The sequence below is a fragment of the Spinacia oleracea genome, chromosome 3 (assembly GCF_020520425.1).
Source record: "Spinacia oleracea cultivar Varoflay chromosome 3, BTI_SOV_V1, whole genome shotgun sequence".
Classification (NCBI taxonomy): domain Eukaryota; kingdom Viridiplantae; phylum Streptophyta; class Magnoliopsida; order Caryophyllales; family Amaranthaceae; genus Spinacia; species Spinacia oleracea.
The window spans coordinates 155,362,354-155,374,040 of NC_079489.1; the positions used below are offsets into that span (position 1 = coordinate 155,362,354).

Sequence of the window (11,687 nt, forward strand, 5' to 3'; positions counted from 1 at the left end):
AAAGTTATCTTTCGCACATTCGAGCCCATTTTTGTGTGCTCAACTCTTACGGAGGTGTGATTGGTGCGCTAAAATTGAAGCTTTTTCATTGCCGAAAGAGGCACTTAATTCTAACAACTAATTAAGTCAAATAAAAAACGATCGTAGTGTATCAAACATTTTGTATACCCTTTTTATATCGTTGTGGTTTACAGTCTTTTGCAACGAGGGGTCTATATATCTGTTGTAGCCGTGTTAAACATGATTTCTGTCTGATTCTTTTGATTGTAGTCGAAAGATTAACCTCCATTTCAAACTCTCACAAATCTTTACCAAAGAAACAACCTGGACTAAACTAAACACACAAACTCAACTAAAATCAAACCCACAATCGGGGTACTTGCGACACTGAAAAATATATAGTTTTATTGCGATTAAACGCAAAAATAAAAACAAATCAGAATTGAAAGAAAAAGGGTAGGAAATAGCCAAGTTTCCGGCCTAAGAAATCCTAATTTTTTGTAAACCTTAGGCAGTGTAGGGAGAAGAGAGGTTATTCTCTAACATTTGAGGGTGAAATTGCACTTGAATTGAACAATTGAGTGAGGCCCTTGGTAAACTCCTCAATTTACTCTCAAGTGTTTTCTGATTTGCAATCCCAAACCTCGACGTCGGAGACTGGAATACAACCAATTCCTCCAAAACCAAAGCATGTCTCAGTAGAAACCGGATCAAATTTAAATCTCGTTCTTTTCCATAATAATATTTGATCTCAATTCTTTTGAGATGATACCTGCAACACAAAGGAATCTCTTGCGATGTTCTACAAAAGCGTGTTTCCAGCTCCAGCGACTCCCTTCTCTGCCGCTCATCAGTAGTGTCGTCACACCCTCTCATTATTCCCCGCAATTGAATTCAAGTACATGTCAATACACGAAATTGAATTGAATTAAACTGAATTGAAGTTAATGCTACTGAACTGAACTGAACTGACCTGACCTCACCTGTGGAAAAACAAGTGTTTCTAAGACGGGGGAACAATTAAGAAATGGTAACAACGGTTTATCCCAGTAGGTAAATCTATTGAAACCCAGCTCTAGACATTTCAAATTAGGAAGCATGGGGAGTTGATCCTTCACTTCAACAAAGTTCAGACCCTTGGATCAAAGATTAACAAGCAGCAGTTAATTAGTTAACAAATTAAATTAAAAATAAAGAAACGTAATTAGGAAATGAGAGAAATTAAACCTCTATCAAGGATCCGCGCAAAGTTAGATGCTGAACATTAGACAGAATTCTGATGAGGTAGAGCACTTGCTGACTAGAAACTTGAATATGTTGCTTGAACACGTTGTCAACATACTGTAACTTTGTTATAACAAGATTATGCATTTTTGGGATGTTGTACTGTAATGCTAAATTATCAGAGTAAATGAGTTGCTCCAAATTAGGAGTATTGATAAGCACACTCTCAGGGTTAGTTTCCTCATCATATTGTAACACCTTTATAGAACGGAGACAGCGGCGGATCTAGAAAAAATATTTAGTGGGTGCAAAATAGAAATTACGAATTTTAATGGGTTTAAATACTTAATTTTTTAACAAAATTTGAAGAAAATCTTAAAAATATAAAGAAAATTTCTAAAATTTCACAATTCAAGTGGGGTCAATTGACCCCATTCTCCCTACATTGGCTCCGCCCCTAAACGGAGATATCAAGCTCCCGAAGGCCATGACAGGCTGACAGCTGCTTAATGGAATAGAGATCCACGCATTAATTTGCGTGGATTTCAAGTTCGGGAAACAGCCTTACCTACAGCCTAGACCTGATCATACGAGCCCGGCCCGCCCGAAATTTTTCCGGGTTTGGCCAGATTTTTCCGGCCCGGTTTCCGGGCCTCCCGACCCGGCCCGGGTTTTTTTATTTTTTTGGGCGGGTTTGGGAAACACAAAAATACACTTTTAAGTTATAAATTTGGCCCGACCCGGAATGGCCCGAAAAACCCGGTATTTTAGGCCTGGAAATAGCGGGTTTGGGCACGAAAATTTGGCCCGAATCTTGGCCCAGCCAGGCCCAGCCCGACATAGTGGGCTGATTTTTATACCCAAGCCCGGCCCGAACCCGACCCGGCCCGCCGTTTGATCAGGTCTACTACAGTCACAACGACCACCAAAGCCAAAATCATGCCGAGTGAACCTAGTGATAAAGTTCACCCCAACTCTAAGTCTAAACCTGGTGAGACACGGGTACTGGTGTGCATACAGAACAGTATCCACAAAGTTGACAAAACTAGGGAAACGTTTGATCGCATAGCGACACATGAAACAATGAGATACTAGTTTAGGGCCCGTGCAACACACGGCTACTACTAAAATAATTTATTATTTTAATAGTAACTAAAAGACTTGTAATATTAGGAAAACATGAAAGTAAAAATGATATATGAAAAAGTATAAATTCAAAGTTGTGTAAAAAATATATTCAAATGAACTAAATTTGCATATTATTATACAAAGGTAAAAATTATAGTCGTTTACTTGTATGTAGAACGATCTAACAACGTTAACCAAACCCGAATGACTCAAGACTAATTTACGAAAAGACCCGAGCATAACCGAGTTAGTCAAATACAACATATTTTGAATTGAGTAAAATCTTGATAAATAAACTTATATGTTAGTCTACTTACCATGTATTATTATTTGAATTAACATTCTTACTTACCAGTTACCATGTATTATATTATTAATAGTAGACTAACATTAGAAGTTCATTTATCAATATTTTTTATATTTCTTATCAGATTAATTAAAAAGTTATAATAATACATAAATTAAATTATATCATAAAGGAAAAAATAATATTGATTTAGCTTTCTTCCAATAATATATTATGCAGTACACATCTATGGTAATTAAAATATATTTGTATCTTAGTTTCCTAAAAAATTAATGTAATTTATTTATTTTAAAGTAAAAAAAATAAAATACATTTTGGCGGGAAAAAAGCGCACCAGGAAATGACACGTATCATTCCTGGTGTCTCTTTTAGTATATAGTAATAGATAGGTGAACAATCCAAGTCGAGTATCGTGATCCAACGGAAAACATGCCTCATTCTCTTGGACAAGACACAAGTAGCAACAGCATACTTAGTAGGGAGCAAACAAAGTATCCGAATTAACAATTCATCAGGTAAACTGCTCAGCCTATTTACAACTACACCAACGTTGTGGCTACGGCTACGCTTACGCTTCCTAGTAGTAGTAATACATGGTTTCAAGCTCCAATCCATGCTTATTAATATGATTATTAATAATTACTCCCTCCGTCCCTTAATACACGACCTGTTTTAACTGGACACGCTTGCCAATGCACAACTTTGACCACCAATTTCTTTAACTACCTATTATTAGAACTTATAAAAATATTAATATTAGGATTAAGGGACGGAGGGAGGGAGTAGAGTATAATTCATCCCCTGATTTACAAAAAAAAATTCAAAATTCCAAAGTATAAAGTATAAATCAGTGAATCCAACAAATATAACCTAATTGGAATCGTACAGATCCCCTTAATTAACATGAAAATACAAGCAGTCAATAAATCCGAATTCTCTATTCAGTATCAATTGGAATTAATCATAATATTCATACACCAAATTGAGAAATTAAACCCAATTAAAAGACAAACAATTCTCCAATAACTTCCTAGTAGTAATACATGGTTTCAAGCTCCAATCCATGCTTATTAATCTGATTATCAATAATTAGAGTATAATTAATCCCCTGGTTTACAAAAAAAAATTCAAAATTCCAAAGTGTAAATCAGTGAATCCAACAAATAGAACCTAATTAGAATCGTACAGATCCCCTTAATTAACATGAAAATGCAAGCAGTCAATAAATCCGAATTCTCTACTACTCAGTATCAATTGGAATCAATCATAATATTCATACATCAAATTGAGAAAATAAACCCAATTGACAAACAATTCTCCGAGTAATTAAGAATCAAACAATTCAACATAAATGAATTTGAGCAGGATGAGAGTGAGGAGAGAGAAATACCAGCCAGAGCAGAAACCCAACAATTCTCCTTTAGATCATTTCCCCAATTGATTTCAATTTTTTTTTACGTACATGGAAAGAGAGAGCACTAAGATGATGAAGTTCAGGAGTGTATTATAGGAGGAAGTCCCGAATCATAATGGGACTAGAATAGGGATGGGCATGGGTCATGGACCCGACCCAAACCCGGTTGGACTCGGTCTATTTTTAACGGTCTATGTCTAATTATTTGAAATCTATTGGATTTGGGGCGGATCTGGATCCATGTGTTTAAAAACGGGTCTGGATCCAATATTCTCAGACCCAGATCCAGTTCAGATCCGGCCCATAGACCCGATCAATTATTAAAAATTAGAAATAGTTTAATTAGATACTCCCTCCGTATTTAAGAGATACCTTGGTCGGGCACGAGTATTAAGAAAAAGAATTGAATGAAATAAAGTAATAAAACAAGTGGGGTTGGGTAGATATTTTAATAAGTAAAATAAGTGGGAACAATGTCATTTTAGGGGTTGGGGGTAGGGATGACAATGGATCGGATTCGGGTCGGGTGTAGTAAACTCCAAATTCGATCCATTTAAAATTCGGGTCCAAAATTACATCCATATCCATATCCATTTAAAATTCGGACTCCAAAATTGCATCCATATCCATATCCAAATCCAAATCCAAATGCATTTAAAATTCAGACTCAAAAAATTGCATCCATATCCATATCCATATCCAAATCCAAATCCGAATCATGCGTTAACTTTATTTACATATAACTTGTTTTACTTAATTTTAAAATAAATTAGAAATCCTATTTCTCATTTACCAAAATCTAATGTGTTTTTAATAAACTAATGAATTACAAATATATGCGCTTTAATTAAATATATTAGATTAAATTAGGAACTCCCTTTTTAAAAAATGTTATACACTTTGAAATAATTTCAGGTCGGATTTGGACTTGGATTCGGACTCGGGTCGGATTCGGGTTGGAGTCTCTGCAGACTCCATATCCGATCCATATCCATTCGGATTCGGATGATTTTAATCGGATTCGGATTCAGACTTTTTTTTTTTGAATTCGGATCGGATTTTTTCCTTCGGATCGGCTCGGACTCGGTTCGGATTCGGATGTGATTTCCATCCCTAGTTGGGGGTGGGTTTGGGGTGTAGAAAAATTATTTAATTAGGTGGTGGGGTTGATAAGTTACTAAAAATGGCAAGTGTATCTTTTAAATAAATACGGCCGGAAAAAGCAAGTGTATCCCTTAAATAAATACAGAGGGAGTACATGCGTGCATTAGTATTTTGGCACTAATTTGCGAATTGTGATATTTTATGTATCGAATGTGAACATGTGATGGTAAATGACGGCTAAATTAATGGCGCAGGAAAATTTTCTAAGACAAAAATGTTAAAATAAAAAGTAACACTAGACCCATTTTTTACCCGAGACCCATTCAGACTAAATGGATCTGGGTCCGCCTAAAAAATATGGGTTTTGGTCTGGGTCCAGACCCGGTCCAGATCCGGCCCATGACCATCCCTAGATATGTATATATATTTTTTATATATATATATACTACGATGAGTTCCCATCGCGCGACGAGTGTATTAATGTTTCGCGGGAGTTTGCATGGATACCTCAATGGGTAGTATTCCTTCTAGTTGATTTTTTTTTCCATTTCCAAGACTCGAACCCCAAACCTTGGTTAAGAAGCAAAAAGCCCTTAATCACTCATGTCAACCTCAATTGGTTAGATGTCTAGATGTGTATAATTGTAGGCTAAAGTCAAATATAGAATTACTCCACCTTATTTATGAGCCAAACACCGAGTCGGTACTTTCTCCTTCAAAACCCTAATTTTTTAGGGGCTACCATCAACCATTAGGAATCCCCTCTTTACTTGTTTTTTCTTGCTTTTTCTAAACTTTTGATTTCATGTTTGAAATAAAAACTCTATTCTCTCTATTGTTTTTTCTTGTTTTTTACCCATTTATTGGATTTTATCTCTCTACTTGTGAGAGTTTGGGGCAATGATTTTAATTTCACAGAAAAAGTTGATTTATTGATGAAGATTGTGCGGCGTTACAACGAACGTCAGTCCTACGTCTACAATCAATTAAGTCGAACTTAATTCAATCTCAAAGCTACAACAGATCGGAAGACCCCTCGTTGAAGGTTGTATCAAACAACGATGTGAAAGAGCTAAGGGTGTTCATCATTGACAGATCTCATTTACAAGCTAGGATCGTGGTTTTGCCGGATTAAAACTTTGTTTGATCCAAATTGTTTTGTATTTTTTAGTTTTGCTTTCTATTGTAGTTGTCGTATGACTTTTTATAATGAAGTAATTTTACCTTCAAAAAAAATGTCTAGATGTGTAAGAGAAATTCAGAAATATAGAGTATAAAGGAAAGCAGGAACGATATTTGGGAAAAATTCTAATTAGTTTAAACTAGATTTTAGCCCATGCGATGTATGAATTTTATTAAATTGTTACGTTACAATAAACCTCTAATATATACCAAATGCTATATTTTATATATTAGATTATATTAGTTTTTATTGTTGAATGAACTAGATTTTAACCCGTGCGATGCACAAATTCTACCAAATTGTTAATTTTTTAAAAAAAAACTCTTATACATACCAACTGCTACATTTTATATATTAGATTAGATTAGTTTTTTTTTTTTGGATTTAATTTCATTTTAGATTTATTTTTTAATTATTAGAGTGTTTCATTTTGGATGAAATTGTATATGTGTAATATTAATAATTAATTAATAAATACGTGACACCTAATTATTTATCTACATGTCACTCGAGTTTTTTAATTCAAAAATAATTTCGAAATCTTATTTTTTGTCGGCCGAAACCATTAGATTCCCTACGTGGCACAACTTATTTTGTTTGAAATAAGTCAAAATAATTCAAACATAACAGAGCCTAAGCCCGTTTCATAATATTTTTTAAACTTTGTTTTATTCTATCTTTTGACATGAAAATTTACTACATTACCCTTCTTACCCCATAATATTTACGGAGTACAATTTTCACTCAATTTCTCATACTTTATTAATTTTTTTTCCTTAAACTTACCCACCCTTTTACACATTTATATTGCTTTATCCATATTTTATTTTATTCAACCAACTTTTCTACTTTTATCTTAATATTTGGGCAAATATTAGCCGTAAAGATATTTATAAAACGGAGGTAATGACGTCTTCAACTAATTTGACATACTTGAATTGATTTTCACCCAGTAAAAACCATTTTTTGATGAAAGGTTGTTTCCTTACATTTAACTCTTGCACATTTTTACAGGTTTATGCATTGCACATCGCAATAGAATGTGCAATACTACGTTTCACCATCAACGAGAACAAACAACACACCCGCCTTACGAATGTTGTGAAGCAACTTTTTGTGATCTATGCCATTAGTCAACTTCTCTATACTTCTCTCACATACAGTTATACTATTTTCGTTGCTAAAAGTTCTTTACGCTTTTCAATTTAGTTTGTTCCTAAGAGTTTTTTAACACTTTACTCTATTCTATTTTTGACACATAAATTTTACAATGTATACTCATGCTGACCCACCATAACATTCAATTTTTAATGTTTTATTATTATAGGAGCCCATGCACCATAACTTACTCACTCACAATACTTAAATATTAATTTTTCATTCACTTGCATTATTGTACAATTTATAATCACTCACTTTTCTCATTTGTTACCCCACCATCACATGTTTGTCAATTTTCCTTAATTACCATACAAATAGTAAGCGTAAAGATCATTTGGGAGCGGCGTTAGCATCTTTTTTTTTTTTTTTTTTTAAGTTATGCTAATAAGTTTTCGATTCAATTTCTGTAGGGACATTGAAACGTTGAATCATAAAATGTTGGTTTCAATCCTTGACAAGGTAAATTGGATATTGAAGAAGAAAGGAGATCATAACTCTTTATGGGATGAAGACGTGGATGATTGGCTAGCTTGGGTAGAGGATGAGTTGCCTGAAGATACGAGTGTTATTGAAGATCCAAATTATATGCTGCCGATTATTGCAGCTAAGGAAATGTCAGACAACTCTGTTATAAGCACAAAAAGTGGAAGATATAATTTCCGATATCGTTGATAATTTATTTATTTTTTTAGAATAAGAAAAGAAAAATCAAGCGCATTACTTAACGCCATCTTTTGACATTGTCGATAATTTATTTTAGGCTAAGATTATATACACACATAAGAAAATTTTGCAACACCTATAGGTTGTGTACGGGTATGCTACTAGCTGGCTGGTAGCATCGCCAAGCTGTTAAGGATAAAAGCAAATAATCCTTAACGGCAGTTATTATTCCCTACCAGCATCTCTTACAAGCCGGTAGGGAGGAGGCACGTGACCAAACCAAGAGGTCAACGGGTCGCTATCAATCGGGTAGGACCCATTTGTCCGTACGCCCGACCCGCGCCTATATATATGGGCTTCATTTATGACAAAAGGTACGCAAACACAATCATTTCCACTAAAACCAAAATACTTATTACTCATCATACCTGACTTTAGCATCGGAGGGGGGATCCTCGAATCACCCTCGAGGCTAGTTCATCTTTGTTATCTGCGCAGGATATCATCAGGATAACAACAACACTCGACCAGCAAGACATCTCCAACCGTTCCCAAATCTTACCGGAACAATTGGCGCTAGAAGGAGGGGATCTCCCAATCTTGTCCAGTAAATCAGCCATCATGGATACCAACAACAAAAAACCTAGAAAAAACAACAATCTCCCACAATCAGCAGTGATCACACCAACATCAGTAGCACAACCCACCGCAGTCAAACCTTCTCTCTTACCTGTCTCAACCAGCCAAGTCACACCACTTACCAATCCTCCCCCAAAAACACTCAAGTCACAGATAAGCATTGCCCCCCCAGGTTTAGAAGACCCGAACGACGTGATCATAGAGGACGAAACGTCAATGGAAGAAAGGGCACAGGATTCCCCATCACCCCCACAGATTCAGAGCAACCTCTCGGCGTTGTCCCAAAGGTTCACACCACAACAGCTGCTGACGGCTTCGGCCGTCATGAAAGCAATGGCTGAACTGTCCTCAAGGAGGACAGAGGGAAATCAGATCGTGGTTACCGGCAGTCGCCCGGGTGCGATGCCGGTTAGAAATCTCTACGAAACCCTAGAGCATGAAGTGGTACTGCCAGCACAACCTGAACCAATACTTGTACACAGTGAAAATCCGGGTAGAAGAAAAAGGCATAGCTCTCGGCGCAGAGAAAGGTCCACTAGACGCCGAGAGTCGGTGTCAGAACAAGAAGGGTCGTTTCCTGCTGGTAGGGAATCGACACTGTATCACGATGAGTACATCGTACAGTCTCCACAACCGGGTTGGAATATATATGAAGGATATCTACCTCATTAGGAGCCGATGAGGCGAACCATACACCCCAAAGATTCCCCACTCTGCAGGGGTATACTGGAGCAACCTATGGAGAAAGTGAAGATGCCGACGTGCAAATACAACGGAACCACAGACCCCGAAAATCACTCCACCGCTTTCGAACAACACATGATGCTGTATTCTGACTCAGATGCCATGTGGTGCAAAGTGTTCCAAACCACATTATCAGGGGTGGCAGCCGATTGGTATAAAAAGTTACCGGCCGGATCGATATTCAGTTTTCGGCAGATACAAGAAGACTTTGTGAGGCGATTCATTAGTAAGGTTGAACGAAAGAAAACATCTGGAGAGCTGATGTCAATCTCGCAAAGGCCGAAAGAATCGCTGAGAGAGTACCTTACTCGGTTTAACAACGAATCCATCACAATACCAGATTTACAGCAAGAAATAGCCGTCTTGGCTCTGTTGAGAGGGATGCAAGAATGCGAGTTCTAAAGATACCTGGGAAGAAAATCATTTACCTCGCTGGGGGAGGCCTTGAGAAAGGCAAACGAGTATATCAGGAGTGATGAGCTGATGCTAATATCACCCATGGGGGGAAATCAGGCAGTACAATCGGCCAAGAAGGATCATGTTCCCATACAGCAACACAATTACCGGAAAGATAACGGTAGAAAGGAGGGCCACCAGCAGAGAGGGGGATATCCGAATAGACAACAGCCGGTAGGGGCTTATCAGGTGTACACTCCCCTGAACACCGCCAGAGCCACGATCTACGCAGTAAATAAATCGGCAGCGTGGAGAAAAACGTTACCGATGGATGCCCCAGGTAACAATAAGAACTTTTGTGCTTTTCATAATGATCATGGTCATTACACGGAGCATTGTAAAGAGCTCAAGGATAACATCGAAGAGCTGGTAAGAAGGGGATACCTATCCCAGTACAGGGTTCGACAGGAAGGCCAGGGAGGAAATAATAGACAGGGCAGTTCGCATAGTCATGCCCCATATACACCTACTCAGCCAGGGTATGCACAGCCCACTGGTAGGATTGAGCAGGCACCACCATCCCGGCAAGAAATCCGGTCATTACCGGAAACAGGCAAAGATGGGGCCGATAGGGGAAAGAGACCCATGGTTTGGGTGATCTCTGGAGGGCCCGTGCATGGAGGTACAGTCAGCGGGGCGATAAGAAATCTAGAGGAGCACAGACACTTGGTGAGTTACCATAGCGCAAGGAAATGGCCGGAACCAATCCCCCTACCGGTCATCACATTCACCTCGGACGATTGTCGCGGCATTATATATCCCCATGATGACCCGCTGGTATTGGAACTCGAGATAGCAAACTTCCCCGTCAAGAGATGCCTGATTGATGGAGGCAGCTCTGCGAACATCATATTTTGGGAAGCTTTCACCCAGCTGAACATAGATCACGGAGAGTTAGCAAGGGTGAGCTATCCCGTTATCGGATTCTCTGGGGCCAGCATCTACCCAGAGGGCAGTATCCGTTTACTGGTTCAAGTGGGTAGAGGATTATCAGCCAGGGACTTAATGGTCGACTTTTTGGTGATAAAAGTACCAGCAGCGTATAACGTAATAATTGGTCGACCATTCATTCATGACGCACAGGCGGTGGTGTCCACGTATCATTTGACCATGATATATCTCTCAAATCTGGAAAGAACAGAAAGGGTACATGGCAGTCAGGAGACTGCCAGATCGTGTTATCTGACAGCGATAAAGGCACCAGGAAGGATGGTGCCGAAAACCAACCTTGCCCGAGAAGCAAACATGCCAACCAAAAGAAAGAGAGGGGATCTGAGCATGGAAAATTTTGATGAAAGGCCGGTTTGCGTCCCAAGGCCGGCTGCAGATGGAGAAACTCGGGAAATTGAATTGGTAGAAGGAGTTCCAGAAAGAACGGTACGAATAGGTGCCGATATGGAGGCAGATCAGCAGGTCAATCTTATCGGCCTGTTACGAGAAAATGCAGACGTCTTTGCCTTCTCTGCAGATGAAATGCCCGGTATCAGCCCAGACATCATAGTGCATCGTCTGAATGTAGACAAGTCAGTCAGGCCGGTAAAGCAAAAGAAGAGAAATTTCTCCAATGAAAAAAATGCTGCAATAAAAGAAGAAGTGGGAAAACTGCTGGAAGCAGGGTTCATAGAAGTTTGTGACTACCCCGAATGGTTGGCCAACGTAGTCAT

The 11,687-nt window shown here is 38.2% G+C and overlaps 1 long non-coding RNA gene across 1 annotated transcript; it reads right to left on the reverse strand.

Moving 5' to 3' along the window:
* Positions 1 to 353: 353 nt before the first annotated feature.
* On the reverse strand, positions 354 to 4,148 carry LOC130470588 (uncharacterized). The gene is made up of 2 exons (XR_008931286.1): positions 4,050 to 4,148; positions 354 to 1,341 (listed from the first exon to the last, which is right to left on the reverse strand). It is a non-coding gene; the product is annotated as an uncharacterized lncRNA (long non-coding RNA).
* Between the last annotated feature and the right edge of the window lie 7,539 nt (positions 4,149 to 11,687).